Consider the following 17,609-nt stretch of genomic DNA (forward strand, 5'->3'; position numbering starts at 1 on the left):
GAAGACACATTTCAGGCTGTAGAGAGGATCTGTCTCACTTTGATCTGATCTACATGTTGTTCTGCTTCGTCTTTGGGTCTGGATGGTTCCTGAGATGTTTCAGGCCGGGTCACGGAGTGGAGCAGAAACTGCTCGGGTTTTTATCTTTCAGCTTCATTTTAAAGGATTATTTCATTTTTAAATCTCACAGGGTGCAACCACACCAGCCCTTTTCAGTCCGCTCTAATCCGACTCCAGTTAGTTTGTCCCGAAAGTCCGATTTGTTTGGTGTGACCTCTAATCGACCTCTGACCCTGTTCCTCCAAACCTCGGTCTGGGTTCGCCAAGCGGACCGGAGACCGCTCCAAAAGCAGGAAGTGGACTTTGGCTTTTTGTTCTAAATTCATGTTCTGTAACATCTGGACTGGCAGAATCTGGAACCGGACCCAGAACCTTTTCTTTACATAGATTCTTTTCTGCTTCAGATGAATTATATCAGATAAACGTGAGAATAACGGTTGAAGAAGTTGGATTAGAGATGAACAGAAATCCCGACTCCAAAGAAAAACTTTAAATGACCTCAGAAGAACGAAAGGTCAAGGTCGTTATGAAGTTTCAAAAGAAGGTCTGGCATCTGGAAAGCAAAATGCAAATCAATAATGATTATTATTTTGTTTTTATTCAATATTTAATGCTAAAAAAATCACATTAGTGTAACTGGACTTCTAGTTGCTGAGTGCAAAAGCTCGTTGTTTTTAGTTGACCCCATTTTGACTGCAGGTTAAAGTTTATTTCTTCCATCTTTTTAGAATCGGAGCAAAACCGTTGGAGAATATTTCCGTCTTTATAAAGTAGTTATAAAGAGACGCTGCCTGATATCTGCTGTGATATTCTGTCTGCAGCGCGCCGAGGTGAGATGTTTGTCAGACTGAAGGCCTGCGAGTCGAGCTGACGTCTTGAAGAGATTGGAGTGGATCTGAGGTCAGAGGTCATGTAAACACAGCTGGCTCAGAAACGCTGTCCTCTCGTCTGCTCCAGGCTTTTTTTCTCAGTTGTTTTTCTTTAATCTTTGACGCTTCCTCTCATTCTCTGCTCACCTTTCTACATTTGCTTATCATTTGCACAAACGTTGGTCTCCCTGCTATCTGCTGCCTCTCCTCCCCGCCCAGCTGCTCCGTTAGCTTTTCTTTCTGTCTCTTCATCATGTCTGCTCCGGCTGGAATGTTCCCTTGATTTCCAGATCCTTCACATCTTCACGTTGTTGTCAATAAATCTGTCTTTACTTCCTTCTGTCTCCTCGGTTACTGCTCTGGCCTTTCATCTGCTGCTCTATCTGCGCTGCATGGCACCGGGCCGCACGGCTCAGCATCTCCTGACAGGGTCCACAACGACCTCAGCATGTTGGCTGAAGTATGCTGGAATTTTGTTGTTTGTGATGCGTAAAAACTTACTACTTCAAAAACTGAACATGTTAGATATTTTTGGGCATGGATTGAGGAAAACTACCTGAATGTTTTCATGAGATATCTGTTGAAACAAACTGGTGTCTGACTATGTGAGCTACCTCATCACATTTTCCTACCACAGCACGGATAGATAGCTATGTCTGTCTATCCGTGCTACCCGTCTAATACTGCTACCGTCATGTTTACAAACCGAAAACTACAGTGGGTTGTGTTAATGTTAAATATATCGGATATTATGGTTAGCTTAGCATTGAAACCACAAGAAGATCACTTCCTTCATCTGAATATCCTACCTGTTTAAAATGAAAACTGTAGATTTATGCACTAATCCGTTTACTAGAACATCCTACCTGTTAAACATATTTTAAATACAGAGGCGTTTGTAAAAACACAACAGTATCGGACAGAGGAAACTAATACAGATCACTGCAACTCTTTCTGCATTGATCCGTTTCATAGGGTCTGTTATCATCACAATGTGTCACTGAAATGATGGGATATGATTAATATACACTAATATTAATGTTATATTAAACGGCTATTACTGCTTCAATCCCACATAGCATCGCTAACATCTATCTGGTTTAATGAAAAGAAGAGTGTTATTAAATAAACTAAAGCCTTTTAGAGTCTAGGGACAAAACAGCCACAAAACAACATATTTTGTCCTGATTAACAATGACTTGTTTACAGTAATAACAACATCACAGACAAACTAAAGCCATAAATATGTTTACAAGACATGAAGTAATACAGCAGCTTAATGAAAGCCAGGTATAAAATAAATTAAATAAAGCTCACCGTGATCTGCAGTGAAATAAAACACATGAAACGAAACTAGGATAAGAAATCTGCAGAGTCAGCAGAATGTGACGTAGCATCGATGTGGTTTTACCACGAGGCAGGACGGATTCAGGGGTGGCACAGACAGTCAGAACACCGGCGTTACCGTCAGCCGGAGCTACACTGTCAGCCGGAGCTAACAGAGTCAGCCGGAGCTAACACCGTCAGCCAGAGCTAACAGAGTCAGCCGGAGCTAACACCGTCAGCCGGAGCTACACCGTCAGCCGGAGCTAACAGAGTCAGCCGGAGCTAACAGAGTCAGCCGGAGCTAACACCGTCAGCCGGAGCTAACAGAGTCAGCCGGAGCTAACAGAGTCAGCCGGAGCTAACAGAGTTAGCTGGAGCTAACACCAAATCAAAAGGAGTCGCAATATAATGAATGGATATTTAAAGTAACAATGAAGCACCTTTAAGTTTTTATAACACAATATTCTGATATATCTGCTAAAATGTTTTGCTCACCGTAAACAGCCTGAGTTAGAAACTTCACCTTCCAGCAGCAGCAGCTGCTTCCTCTTCATCCGTCCAGTCCTCCTCATCTTCACTCCTCCGTTTCCATTTCAACGCGCTGCGGTTCAAACTGAAACGGCTCAACGCTACTGATTATGCAAATGTACTGTTCTGGCTGGCTGGAGCTAGCTAGCGCTAAAAGACCTAGCAAACATGCCGGTCTTAAAGGGACAGATCAGATTTTGTTTTAAATTTGGGCTCTGTGTCGAGATTTAGAGCAATAAATATCAAAAGCCTCAGCACAAAAAAACAAAAATACATTTTGAAAATACTCCACCTGTCCTTTTGGGTTCGATTGTTGGCTGATTTCCAAAACCTCACATGGTAGGTTAAGGGTTCGATCGGGTTCGATCGGGATTGATCGGGTTCGATCGGGATTGATCGGGTTCGATCGGGATCGATCGGGATTGATCGGGATCGATCGGGATCGATCGGGTGGTGTGGTGTCCAGCACACGAACCGATTTCTCTTACCGACGTTCAGATTCCAGACAGAAAATCCCGTAAAACCCACAATATCACAATGAACTGAGTAAACAAAGATGGCTGACAACGTAGAAGCATTAGTGATAATTTGAGTTGATTTTAAGCGATAAAAGATGCAACAAAAAGAAAAGATGTTGGATACAAAAGGAGTGGAAACGGAGCGGCGGCTCTGTTTGCTGCACTGATATGGAGACCAGTTTGTTTTTCCATCGTCACCATTTGTGTGTTTAGATTGTTTTCTGTTTTTTCATTTCTTTAAGCTTCATCAGTTAATTAGTATTTGTCATTTTATTGTTTACAATTACATTGAGAACAATGGGCACAAGATACAATTAAAGTTACCTGATTTTAAAACCAGAATTAATCAATGTTTTACTGAAATCTACCTGCAGTGCATGTTGCTGGTGTCAGCATAAAGCCCTGACTGAATTAATAACCTATTCATTATATTTATGTCACATTAACGATGAACAGGTGGAAAGTTACTGGTTTATCACCTGCGGTACCAGTTTCACTCCAGTTCCTCTCCTTATCATTTCTGCTGATGTTCCTTGTAATGTTCAATAAACATTCAGGATGTTTCCACATATCATCTCTGATGTCTCGGACTCTCGGCTGCGCCATGTTTGGGATTCCCTCCGTTCTTATGTCACCGCGCTTTCTGATTGGCTACCTGTCACATTCAACAGGCTGCGTTTCGCTCCCAGTCAGGAAAAACCCCACAGGCTGCGATAAACTGGCCAAGACAATCCAACATGTTGAATATGACCATTCTAGACCAGAACGAGTCGATTCCAGCTGATTCCACCGACTTAGCTAAAGCCTTTCCTCTGCCTACAGCTCACAGATATATTACATCAGGCATATTATCTACTGATATTGGTCACATGATTGATTCATAGTAAAAGAGGAACAATCAGCTGTTTTGTCAGGAGAATAATAAACGGAGCAGATGAACTGGTTGTGCGACTGGGGCGTACTGGTTGGCAGACGGCTTAGCGTGGCTTCCTGGAAGGAACAATTAGGAATTCAGAACCAAACAAACTGAAACACCAGAAGTACAAGAACAACCAGATTCAACTTTCATCAACTTGTATTGATGACAAATGTTAGAAAGAAGAAAAGCAAAGTGGAAACTCCTACAAACGAATTGTATGAGGGCCGATCCTCAGACTGCAGAATCAGCTGCAGCCAGTCCCTCTTTGGTCCCTCTTTGGTCCCTCTTTGGTCCCTCTTTGGTCCCTCTTTGGTTCTGGTTTGGTCCCAGTTGTGAAGGAAGTATTTATATAATTTCCCCTTGAATCCAATGTTTGTAATGAGTGCATTAGGTCTTTTCTAACAGCAGCAGCTCGCTGTCTGGCCCTGCGGCCTCAATAGATGGTAAACTGTCGGCCAGTTAGCGGTCAGCGGTTCACCACGCAGCTTTCTGAATGTGTTAAAGATGATGGATGGACGTTTCAGTGAGGACAACAGGAGACAAAAGGCTTCTTTGTCCAACTGGATAAATATTGAGGCAGTTAAATAAAGCTTAACAAAAGGTTAATCTTTGTGCTGGTAGACATTAGCCTCAGCATAGATCCTCTTTCTGATGTTTGCGGCCTGAGTGATGGATGCTGCTGTGGGTGGGGTGATTGTGACAGACGTTGCTACAGTAGCTTTCAGCGTTTTTCTCTCCTTTGGGCGTTTTCCTTGTTTGCTGGAATGAGTCGCTGCCCTTTTGTCAGCTTTTCAAACTGCTGCTTTCAGGCCACCTGTTCCGTCTGTTGTTTTGGGCTCATTGTTTTTGTCTTATGTCTGCATAAACGTATTATTTGACTCATTCTCTCTGCTCCCATTCAGTTAAATTTATGTCTCTTTTTTATTGCTGGCTGTACTTGCTCAATGGACGTTGAGGATGGAGTGAGGACGGCCGATCCTTCCTGCATGCTATGCAAAGAGTCGGCTGGTCAGCGTCGGTCCTGTTTTCATCTTACAGATGGCCGACGCTTTTCAGACAAATAAAATCGCTGCCATGCAAAGAGGAAGCGATCTCTAGATTCTTCATTTTTGCACCACTTGGTTGACGTGTTTTCAAATTCAAATTCAGATGCATGAGGGAAACCGTTGGCGTGCTGCGTTTGTTTTGTTGCAGTGACTGAATACAGAGCAAAGAAAAGAGTTTGCATGGATCATTTTCCTGTCTAAACATGACGGCTCTATTTGCATAACTGGGATGTGGTGTGGAGCTGAATGGACATGCACACCAAAATTATGATTTTCTGCTCGTTTTCAGAGGAAGGGACTGACCTGGTATTCAGCTCGTTTCTATGACAACCGCTTTACTTTGAGCTAAAGTGGGTAGCTAACCACAGACGGACTCTTTCTCAAATTAACCTGGAATTAGTTTGAGTGTAAAATGGGCCAAACAATAAAAACAAATCCTGTAAATGGGATTTCACTTCAACTTTTCACTTTTGTCAATTCTTAAAAAACTTAAAAATTAATGAAAACTCTCCAAAAGAGACGATATGAATACAAAATCTGACAATATAGGAGTTTATTGTCATTTGTGCTTCTATAATAAAGTTCAGTTTGAGAGTGTAGTTTTTAATAAATAATGGAATGGTTCTGATGCTGCTTAACATTTTAAAAAAGAGAAAACAAAATTCTAGAAATGTCTTAAAACATGTCTGCAACATTTATCTAACCAGGTTTGAATCATTAAGATAAAAAATCTCATTTTTAAGAAACTTGTGGCAACAATTACAAAAACTACACATATCAAAACCAAACACAGTTGGGCTTCTTTAAAAGATGTATTACGTAAATTAGATAAAATATTGAAGTTTATTCCTTAAGTTGATCAATTTTATTTTGAAAAATGATCAACTTCTATTATGTATCAGAAAAATAACCACCTAATTCAGGGATGTCACAGTCGGACAACGAGGAAGCGGCGGCGGCGGCGGCGCATCAACCCGTCACTTCCTGAAACCACAAAAACCAGAAAAAATGATGAAATGCACCAAGGTCAGTGAGTGGGACCCCTGGTACGGCACACGAAGGCGACTGGATGTTTTCTTTCGACTGAAGAAGGAAAATGTCCAGATAAACGAAGAGCCGTGTTGGAACATATAAAAACCAGGCGACAAAGTTTTAACTTTATAAATCCTGCCTGGTTTCTCACACAAAGTTACTTATTTATTAATCTAAAATAGTTTTATAATTACAGCCTGTGCCCTGAAACTAAAATGTGTGGCTGGGTTAAATCTGATCGATGTTTGCCGTAAGACAGTTATTACACATCACACATATAATTACCGATGATTATATGCTGCTAGCATTCGCTCTGCCTTTCCCTCACACGCTGTGCTTCATTTTGCTTTGTTAGCTTTTCTCTGTTGAAGAGAAAGTACCTGCGATTAAAGAAAAATGTTAATCTTTATCCTGCCGGTTTGAGAGCCTGAGCCAAATAGGTAGTAAAAAAATATTTATGAAGATTTTTCAACAACAAAAATCAGACCTGATTGTTTCATTCTCTGTACAGTTTAAAGTGGATTTTTATTTTGCAGTGCTTTGTGATTTTATGTTTGTGAAAAACACTTTATAAATAAAGTTTACTTATTGAAAACATGCAAACAATATCAACTTCCAGATATAATCTCATAAATCTTTAAAACCAGTTATGTGTTGATTTCTGAACTTAGTTTTTGTTTGTAATTTGATAAATACAGACAGAAAATGGGTGCAATATGTGCAAATATTTAATTGTTTTCTTAATCGTCTCTTTTTGGATTTATTTTGATAATGTGGTAAAAATGTTTCAGTTAAAAATGTTTTTTTGTGAGTTCTTTATCCTCCTTATTGGTCCCAAAGTTAAAAACCAAAGCAGATTTAAAAATAGAAAACTATCTAAAATAAATAAACAGCCAGTATGCGTAAAATATTCACTTGTTCCTCTTTAGCATTAGCACTGCAGTACAGCTCATTGCTGCAAAAAGTTAGAAAAGTAAGCATTTACATTGTCAAAATTTGTGTTTGAGGATGTTCTCTTTATATTGGATTAAAGTATATTACACTGACAGTGTAAGCTAAGTTAGTCTGTAAAAAGTAAAACCATTGTTGTCATGTTGACTTTAGTATTTCATCTGAAAATTTGAGGTTTTGGATTTTTTTGTAGCTAAATAAGTTATATAATCTTGAAATAGTAAAATCAGGGTAACTTTAAAAAACTTTTCAGAGCAAAAGTTCACAAAAATCAGATTATGTTCATCTTTTAACTTCAAAACAAAACCAGTTAAACTGTAACTCTAAAAGTAATTCTAGATCTCTTTTACATGTTTATTTTTGCCAGCGGTTTAGTTTCTACCAGTGAAACTTTTCCTCTTTGTACATAAATATGAAACAATGTAAATTATGGTGGAGTAAATCCATGGAGGATGCAGGTGTGACGGCGATTCGGTTTGTTTGACTGAATTTTAATATAAATTATTCAGCTGCGGCTTCATGTTTAACCTGTGTGAGCCGCAGAGACAGAGGGACAAACCTGAATGTTAGCATGCCTTAAAAAAAATCACAAAGGAGCAAAACGATCACGTTGAAATGATGAACAAACAGAGGAGTAAAGGAGAACAATAAGAGCGCGTGGATTTGTGTTGGACTGGAAGGCCGGTCACGCTGCTGGCTGGGCTTAAAGCAACACCTGAGTGGCTCTCATTCGGCCTGTTAGCAGCCAAAATGTCCGCCGACACAAACAGGGAGGCAGGCATGATGGAGTTACCTGGATTTGGTTCAGCACATAATTCTGCCTTGTTCAGATTTGACCTGGATTCTTTACATTTTATCATAAAACCTGGGCGCCAATTAGCTTTGGATGCTAGCATGGTGCAGACGCTGGTGTCTGCCAATCCTCCCTGCAGAGAGAGAGAGAGAGAGAAACAGAGAGAGAAAGCCGCTGGATTTTCCTGCTCTTAACGTGAGGCCTGGGCTGCAGAGACTAACAGACTAAACTCTGAGCTTACACCTGCAAATGTGGCTCATTGAAGCTGCCTGCTGTAATCCTGTGAGCCTGCAATCAGCCAGCACAAAGGGAATTGATGATGGGGTATTATGGCAGTATAGTAAATATGAGCCATTAAAGTGCCTCAGATGATGTATTAACTCCACTGAGCTGCCGTTTAGTTTGTAATTAGATGATGTGTGTTTGAGATCATTCCCTGGATGGCAGCTTTGTGAAATTTACAGCCTTTGTCTTGAATTGAACAACTTAAAGTTTAATTAGTGTTTATTTTAAAAAGTTTTATATTGTGGTGTCATTAAGGTAAAAATGATCTGCTAATTTAACTTACCAGAAAGTAGAAATGATTTTCATATTCAGGATTTCTGCCAGAGAGCTTCAGTCAGGTGGCAAATACCAATTTATAGATTGATTATTGAGGTTTCCAAGACTTTATTTCTGTTATTTATGATGATTTTTTTTATTTATTGCTAATAAAAAAAGATAATTTTGAGATTAGAATATGATATTAGACCTTACCAGGAGCTGAGAACCGTTTGGTGCAATATCCTCTGCAGAAAAGGATTTTCCTAATGCAAATTACAGAATATAAATATGTACAATTATACATAACTGGGTTTAAAGTGATGATACCAAAAATACTCTAACTTCATCATTTTCAGTTTGGCTTATGTCGATACAAATCCAAAGTATCATTATATGTCATATCATATGGGCTTATTACTCTTACAGAAAATGCAATAAAAAATGTTTTAAAATAAAAATGTGTGGGGCTGCCCCCCAAAACATGGCGCCCTGGGCTGCTGCCCCTGTAAGTCTGACCCAGATCAGACCAATAAGAAGTATTTTAATGAGACCTTATTGATTTTTCCAACCCACTTTAAAGATTATTTTCAATAACAAATAATTCTGATGTTTTATAACTGCATTAATGAAGTTATCATTAATCAGACATTCCGACTTGTTGCTGATATTCAGATATTTTCCTCAGTAAAACATGAAGCCTTTCGCTGGCGTCCATCTTGGATCCTGAGGATTACTGTAAAATGAACCTGAACATCCAGCAGCGTGTTTCTGATTGTGCTGCGATTTTATCCTGCTGATCCTGAAAACGAGCAGCGAATCCAAACCTGCAGCCAACAGGCAGCATGATGTCAGAGCAGGAAATATGAAACATGATTTCATGTTTCCTCCAGATCAGATGAAAACGCTCTGAGCCGCTCCTCTGCCTAGCCACATTTATTTTGAGTCTGAATCATCTTATGATCTTTCAACATTTGCAACGGCTCAAACAAAACCTGCCGTATGAGAAGTGATGCAGAAACGCAGAAAATGTTCATTTTATTTCCGTTTCTAATAAAGTTTGCTATTTAGTTTTGCTGCAGAGAAAACTCTGAGCTGATTCAGATACAATGAAATATTTGTGCTAAGCTCGGATTAACTCTGCGCTTTCCAGGCTTTCTTCATGGGATTAACGTCTTGAAAGGAGTCCAGATTAAAATACATTTCTATAAATTGATGCTAAAAGTTTCTTTTTTTAGGGATTGATTTTGGATGCAGGAATAAAACTGAAACTAAAACTAATAAAATTCCTCTTTGATTTCTAGGGATTCAGTAAAAAATAATCTAATTAAATGTTAAAGCTAATGTTCAAAGTTAGCTAAAATAATCTGAAAAGTGTCGCATGTTTAATTATTTCAATATAAAACATTATGTTAAGTATGAATTTACAGCTTTAATTTCTCAGTATTGTTGAGATTTAATGGCTGGATGTTTTCAGATCTGATAGAAATAAATATAATTTTCTTTCTGAAATCAGCAGATTAAAAATATGCTGATTCCAACAAGTTTTATGCTGATTGTTTATACAGATTTTCAATCTCAGGGGGGAGGAAGGAAAATGATATTTAAGATTATTTCTAGAACTGAATAAAGATTAATATTTTTATTCTGGCAACATTTCTAAAAGGTCATCATACAAATGTTATTATATAGATTCTTAAAATGGTTGTTCTGCTAGTCTCATTAACGGCAGTATTTAGATAAAATATGAGTAATTTTTAATCGAACATGCCTGTAGTTCATGTCGACACATCGGGGCGGCTGCAGCTTCCAGACTAAATCCGGGTTGCACCAAAACAATGGCGGCTTCACTCAGCTGCATTAAAACACTCAAAGTAAACGCTGCGCCTGTTTGTGAGAGAGTCACTTCTGAAGCCACACACACACACACACACACACACACTCGTCGTGCTTGGCTTCAGTGTGTCAGCGGCGCTGATGATGGTTCAGGTTGGGCTGACGCTGCTAACCGCCTCCATCAACACGACTTTCAGGCAGAGCAGCAATTCTCTCACGGCGCCAAAGAAAACAAAGTCTGCAGTTCACACACACTTCACACACACTGGCATGACAAAGATGCACAAAGATCACAAAACAAAATGAAATCTAAAGACCCCAAACATCACTTCCTGTCAGCGCGAGCGCAGGATGGCAGGAAGTGATGTTAACTGGAAGATTTTAGGTCCAAAAATATTTAGATGTTTGTGTGTTTTCATCACAGCAGTTTTCATCACTCTGTGTGGGCGTGTGTGTGTGTGTGTGTGTGTGTGTGTGTGTGTGTGTGTGTGCAAAAGGTTTCTTCCCTGGTTGGTTTAAAACCTGCAGTGTTGGACAGTTAATCCCTAAAAAGAACTAGTTCATCCAGCTGATAATGAACCGATTCATGTTTATAGTTCAAGAAAAGTGTGCAAACAGATATGTAGGTTACAAGTTCATTGATCATAAAACTATGTAAATTGGATTATGAAAATAAATTAGCTTAATGGAAAAACGTTAATTTAGAAAAAACTCATTTTTACTCCAGGATGAGTTTTTTTTTTTTTTCTGGTTTATTTTGCAAAACTGAAATGGAAACATTGTGTTTGCTTCACACAAGTCACATGACCCACAACAGGAAGTTACTACTGCTAGAAACCATGAAGAAGACAGGAAGTGGTTGTATTATGATGATGATGCATGTTTTCAGTTGAATATCAAAGTTTTTCACACTTTAGTAATGGAAGCAGAGCTGCAGAGTTATTAGCCAGCTAGCATATCAGTCATGCAGCATTTCCAAACTGGCCTTTTTATTACATTTTCTCCTGTTATTAATTTTTTATGACTCATATTTCGATGTTTTCAGAAAGCAAAATTATGATAAAAATGTTCTATTTGGATTATATTGATGTTTTTAAAGCACTACAAGGTTGATGCTCAAATTTATTAAAACTATAATTTTGTTTAATTTCTTTAGCGGACAGGAAGGAATTATTAAATTGATAAAAACTCATATTTCTTATGAGTTAGTTTTGTCTTATTTCAGGTGAACTAGACCAAAATAGTTTTATATTATTGACCAAAATACAAAATATATTTTGTATTTTTAACAAATCCACATAATTTCGCTCTGATTTTCTGTTAAATTGGATTTATTTAAATATAACAACTGACTGCTGTGTGACACATCTTTAACTCTTTTTAGGAAACTGTGTTGGTGCCGCAGCATCAAATCCCTGTAAATGATTGTGACTCCTAAAATAACTTTGTTAGGCGCAGAGAGAACCGGTTTTTCTGTTCGATCCACTTAAAGCTCGTCATGTTTTCTCACCTCTGAACAGAAAACAATCTGCCTTCATCCCCTCAAAGAAAAATACAAGCTAACGCTTCAACCGTGAAGTTAAAAACGTTGCATGCTTTGGATGTTTGATGAACCGGGATCAGGTGAAACCTCCTCTGCAGCGGCGGCGGCGCGGCGAGCAGAGCTGCACAAACGCCTCTCAACAGGAACGTGGGCGTGATTGAGAGGATCCTGCAGAACGTAATCGATGTTGAAATCCCTCCAGAAGCGAACGTGTCGACATCTGCCTGTAATCTGAAGAGTTTTAACATGTTTGCTGCTCTCTCTAAAGTAACTGTCAAAATAATTTGAGTTTTTAATCTGAGTCTTGTATTGAAAACAGTCAACATGTCAGTCCTTTGTTCACATTTTTGATGTAATTAAATGTCTATTTTCTCCGGGGAAATCCTGATACGTCATCATTTGGGAATTTTCAGCGTTGTGAACTGAAGCAGCAGACCGATTGAAAACAGCTGAGATGATAAACTGCTGATTATTTCTGCATCGTCTGCTGACTTTAAACAGAGCAAAACCAAATTCAGCAGATAGAAACATTCGCCTGCATGAATATGTCCACGTTTTAATACCTGGTTCTGTTTGGTTCTGAAATGAACTGAAAGGACCAACAGTATTTAATATTTAGTAAATCATTTAGAGCTTTTTTATTCTAACCAGCCAGTTAAAACTGCTGCTGAAATATTCACACAATGTTTGATTCAATATTCCAAATTATTGGTGGAAAATTCTCACATTTACAGATTTTTTCATCTAAAATATTTTAAATAAAATAAACCTGACGCTGTGCTGGCTGGCGGTAGCAAAGCAGCCAATCCGAGAGCGCCATTCGTTTTACCTGCTGCTGATTGGCTGGGATAAGGAAAACTGTAGATGTTAGCGGTAATGCTAAGCTAATAAGGTTTATTTATGCATATTAATGTACATTTGGTGTTTGAATGAACAGCCTTCAGGGATTTAGTTTATATGAGCGTCTTTGTTTCTTTTCATTTTATTTGTTTGTTAAAAAAATTGCAAACTTTCACATTTGCTGTTTTTGTTTTTTTCAAAATACCAAATTTAAAATCAATGAATTAAATTTCATATTTCAATAACCTGATGAGTTTATTACATCCCAAAACACAAAGAAACATTCATAGTTTGAACGTTGAGTCGTAATTTAATGGATCACTTCTACATGGTTTTGTATTTTGAATGTTCGAAGTTGCTACGGTAACGGTGTCCCGCGGTTGCTACGGTAACATGTCCCAGGAGATGAGTGGAAGGTAAAAACTAACAACTGTCCACTTTATCAACAGTGGATGTTAATTATTATTAATACTTTTATTATTATTCATAGCAATAATAAAATATTTTGCATTTAGATCTTAAACACAAGAATGAAACGTCTCCATGTTGCTGACAGAAACAGACTGAAGACGTAAAAAACATGAATTTTCCTGCCTGCAGATTTACTGATTCTGCATTAAAACATTTTAAAATCTTTATATTTCAGCTCCAACTTTCCCCTCCTAAAGAAATTGATCTATGCTGGAGTTTAATTAGTGTCTCGTTAAAGTTATAATTATTTCTCATTTCTTAATTTTTCAACTTCAGTTTATTTCACTGAGATTTTATAAATTAGATGTTATTATGAACCAAAAGGAGCAGAAACAAAAAGTTTCTTCATAAATTAAATCTGTTGTGGTTGGGTTCCTTTAATTTAGGCTTTTTTGGAGGATTTCTGCATTTCCCCCAGATTAGTAAAAACAAGTCAAACATCCTAAAAGCTGCTTTATTGGTGTTTTCCTCCAGCCGTGGGTCACTGCTGCACTAATTTACTGCTTAAGCATAATTAAGTTGAGAGAAAGCTTCCTGCAGAGCAGCAGGGCTGATTCTGATCTCCATCATGTTGAGCTTAAGTGGAGGAGGTGAAGGGCGGCGTAATTATCAGAGGATTTTCCCTGCAGTCGTCCTCGCTGTCTCTGTGAGCGTCTGCGTTTCCGCTCCGACAGAAAGCCCTGCGGCGCGGCGCTGCAGGAACGCAAACACTGAAAGATTTACAGACGCACTCAGATCACAGCGAGAAACATGCAGCTTTTATTCTGAAAAACTTAATACAGTCACACTTCCTTCAGGAGCCTCGTCAGAATAAAACTTCTCATCAGTTTGGTAACCAGTTACATTTAGCTGAGTAACTTTATTTGAAAAATGTATCTCTACTCTTCAGTCAAATTTCTGGATTTTCTTCCCACTTAATGAAAATCAAACATATTTTAACCAAAATCCACCAGACAGACTCAAACCTGCAGCTTCTGTTAAAGTTTAAAAGTTTTTTATTTAAAGAAACTGATTTGGAAACATTTTATTTTGTTATTTTTTATTCTTTATATGAATTATTGTCATTTTGGTTCTTAAAATACCAAACTTTCCACTGAACTTTACCTTTTGGTTCATCTGATGATGTAATTTTTAAGCATGAAATGATTTATTATTTGATCAGTTACTCAGTACTTGAATAGACTTTTTACCAAATACTTTTGTACTTTTACTCAAGTAAAAATATGTTAGAAGTATTAGTAGATTATTATATTAGTAGAAGTATTTCTACTGTTGCACATAATTTCTGGTTTTAGGTTGAAATAAAATCCAAAACAAGTCAATCAACAAACGCACTCAGTTTATTTCTCTACGTTTAATTAAGGTTATTAAAGGTTTCTGGATTTCTGTTTTGATTTATTGCATTATTTAATATTCGAACTGGAGTTAAACTGATACAGATATTTAAAAGGTTTTTAATAACAGGTAATTATCATTAAAAGTGACGCTGATCAGTTTAAACAGGCTTTTCATCCTGACAGCCGGTTTCCAGGGAATGACTCAGTTTGACAGGAAACGCTTCACTTCAAACTGTTTGTGTAATAAACTTTATTTCCACAGGCTCAGTGAAGTTAAGTTATGGATTTTTATTCTTTTAATTTGATCAACATGTTCCCGGTTGTGTTTTTCAGGACTGATTAAACCTTCCGAGGTATGAATAATTCTGGTCTGGATTTGGACCAAAATCAAACGTCGTCCTGCAGAAGCAGAAGCTCATTAATCACTCATCAGTCTCTCATCTCGTTATCTGAAAGTCGAACCTCCTGCGTCTCTTTTTACGGCTGAACATCCTGATGTTTATTATATTTGGCGTCTCAATAATTGTTTCTTTTTCTTTGTATTTTTTTGTTAGGGTTCAGAACCGCCTGGTTGTTTTGGATCTGACGGGTAGCAGCCCACACGTTGTTGCTAATATCTGGTTATTTTCATTAGTCATCCAGGTAATTATTCTATTTATGTCTGAACATCTTGAACTTTCCAAAGCGGCTTCCTGCTGCTTTCCTTACCGGTTTGTTTATTGTGATGTTTCCATGAAGCCTGTTGTTGGCTCTGTTTCGTTTGCGTTCTCATTCATCTGGCATCAAAGTAAAGCCGTCATCAGTTCGTCGTTTAGAAAAGCCATCAGCGTGTCACCTTCTGTCCTGCTCACCGTTCCACCTGTCTGCTGCTGCAGCTTCAGATGAGCGGCGGTAAACGCTGCTGCAGCGCCGACACCAGCAGCTGTCGGCCCGCTTCATGTTTCCTCACTGCGTCTGTTTGTCATCCAAACACACAAACGGACAGATTGAGCCGCAGCAGCAGAGAAAATGTCAAACACCAAAAGTCCCTTAAGCCCAAAGATCAACTCCAAAAGTCAAGTTTATTTTTAAGCCTCTCCACATCCAGTGGCATGCAGATCTGGTGTTTGGTTTTCTAACCTGGTAGTGAAGCAGCACCGTTGGACAAAATAAATTATCCTCATTATTAGCAGTAAGATACTTTAAGTTTGTCAAAACAATGCGTCTAGTGAAAAGCACTAAATTGTCTTAATCATTACATTTTACATGAATGTAAAACAGTTAAAGTCTGGTAGGTTCATCATAGAAACCTACAGGAAGCTGCAGTAAAACTCCAACCATAGATGATGGAAATGCAGAGATTTATTATGTTGCTGTGATTTATTCTAGTTATTTTTCTTCTTCTTGCCTGAATGTTAGGGGAGCAGCTCTGGGCCTCAGAGCAGAAAAGGAACAGCTGCGCAGAAACTAAACAGGCTGAGAGATGCGGCCGGGAGGTACGGTGGTCCACAAGGGTCAAGAAGATGCAGCAGAAAAAGCCACAATGTCACACAGGATTTATGCTAAAACTGAGTTTATGGTGAACAGGATGTATGCTAAGATGGAATTTAGTTTTAGAAGTTATGAACATTTTTCTAGCGTAATTTCTGTTTCAGAAAGTTCCAGTAACTTTCATGTTGGCATTGCTGGGTTTCAGACACGTGACCCGGATGACGCGCGAAATTCAGATGGAGCTTCAGACCTCAAATTATACGACGAGCCAGAAGAAAGTTTCCAAAAGCCTGGAGAACAAAATCCTTTAGTTTCAGGTTGGGTCAAATTTAGGACCAACAGAATCATTAAATGGCTGTGGACTGGTTTCTGCCGGGTGAGTAGTGAGTTGTGCTATTTAAGTAATTAGTCTATGATAACGATGCTACCGCTAACAACAAGCTAACCCAGGTTATTTCTATGAGCTTGGATCTCCTGGTAAATCATTTATTTAGCTTCTGTAAACCAAATTCATGCAGGAGTTGTAGGTTAATGTTGAGTGGTTGTAGGGTTCAGGTCCAATGCAGGTCCTGGATTCGCTCCGACCTACAGAACCTCCGTGTTGGACTCAGACATGAACCGTGTGGGGGAACAGTCACAGCTCTCTGTCTGTATGGCTGGGGAGGTTACATTTCATTTATTTAGCTTTTAGCTTTTAGCATCAATAAACATGATCTTTTCTGTCCGGGACTCGGCCCTGAGCTAGCTGCTAACAACATTAGCGCTCTGAGGACAACCAAGCCAAGCCATAAAATAATACCTTACATATGAATGCTTGTCTTTCTAAGGAACTGTCCAGTAAAATATCTGAAAATACAATATAAACGATGCGATCGTTACCCGTTAGAAACTCGGCGCTGCAAACTGGCGTTGTTAGTTTTCACACCTCCTGTTTTTAACTGTAGATTGTTGATCCACTTTTCTCCTCTTTTTCCTGAAAGTTTTTAAAATTAACTCCCTTGTGACCGACTACCTTAGAAACAGGAAAATAACGTTTATCTTTCTCTGTATTAGAACGGCTGGAACAACCGTACAGGACTCAGACTTTAGGCTTTTTGATGCTGGATCAGCACAAATAAACAAACTGCTTTTACTTCCGTCTGCACTGGGTGACGTCAGAGCTACGTCATCTGAAACCCAACAACAACGTCTCTGAAGGCTTTTGTTTTTGCGTTGAGTTTTGCATCTTATTGAATATTATTTTCACTATTACAAAAGAAGAGCATATTTTCATAACTGAATATGATAATATTGCGTTTTGAAATAACAACAATAGTTATTTTTATGATCATTTAGAGGTCAAATCTTATAATAATGGCACAACTGGTGTTGGATTTTCTTTATGCCCAGAAAAAGGTCAGAATTTCACACATATGAATTATAAAATGTTGTATAAAACAGTAGCTCCAGTGCTTTAAATTTATGCTCAGCTGTTTTTCCGAATGAGTTTATGAGTTGTATTCATCTTTTTGCTTTTGGATCGTGGGATGA

General features: G+C 38.4%; 1 long non-coding RNA gene across 2 annotated transcripts; it reads right to left on the reverse strand.

Moving 5' to 3' along the window:
• Positions 1 to 5,946: 5,946 nt before the first annotated feature.
• On the reverse strand, positions 5,947 to 17,251 carry LOC111610006. Of its 2 annotated transcripts, none has more exons than XR_002753448.1 (3): positions 16,959 to 17,251; positions 15,318 to 15,563; positions 5,947 to 6,250 (listed from the first exon to the last, which is right to left on the reverse strand). It is a non-coding gene; the product is annotated as an uncharacterized LOC111610006 (long non-coding RNA). The 2 variants fall into 2 exon arrangements; XR_002753449.1 differs by lacking the exon at positions 5,947 to 6,250 and adding an exon at positions 11,670 to 12,192.
• Between the last annotated feature and the right edge of the window lie 358 nt (positions 17,252 to 17,609).

This window comes from Xiphophorus maculatus, chromosome 11 (assembly GCF_002775205.1).
Source record: "Xiphophorus maculatus strain JP 163 A chromosome 11, X_maculatus-5.0-male, whole genome shotgun sequence".
NCBI classification, from domain to species: Eukaryota; Metazoa; Chordata; class Actinopteri; order Cyprinodontiformes; family Poeciliidae; genus Xiphophorus; species Xiphophorus maculatus.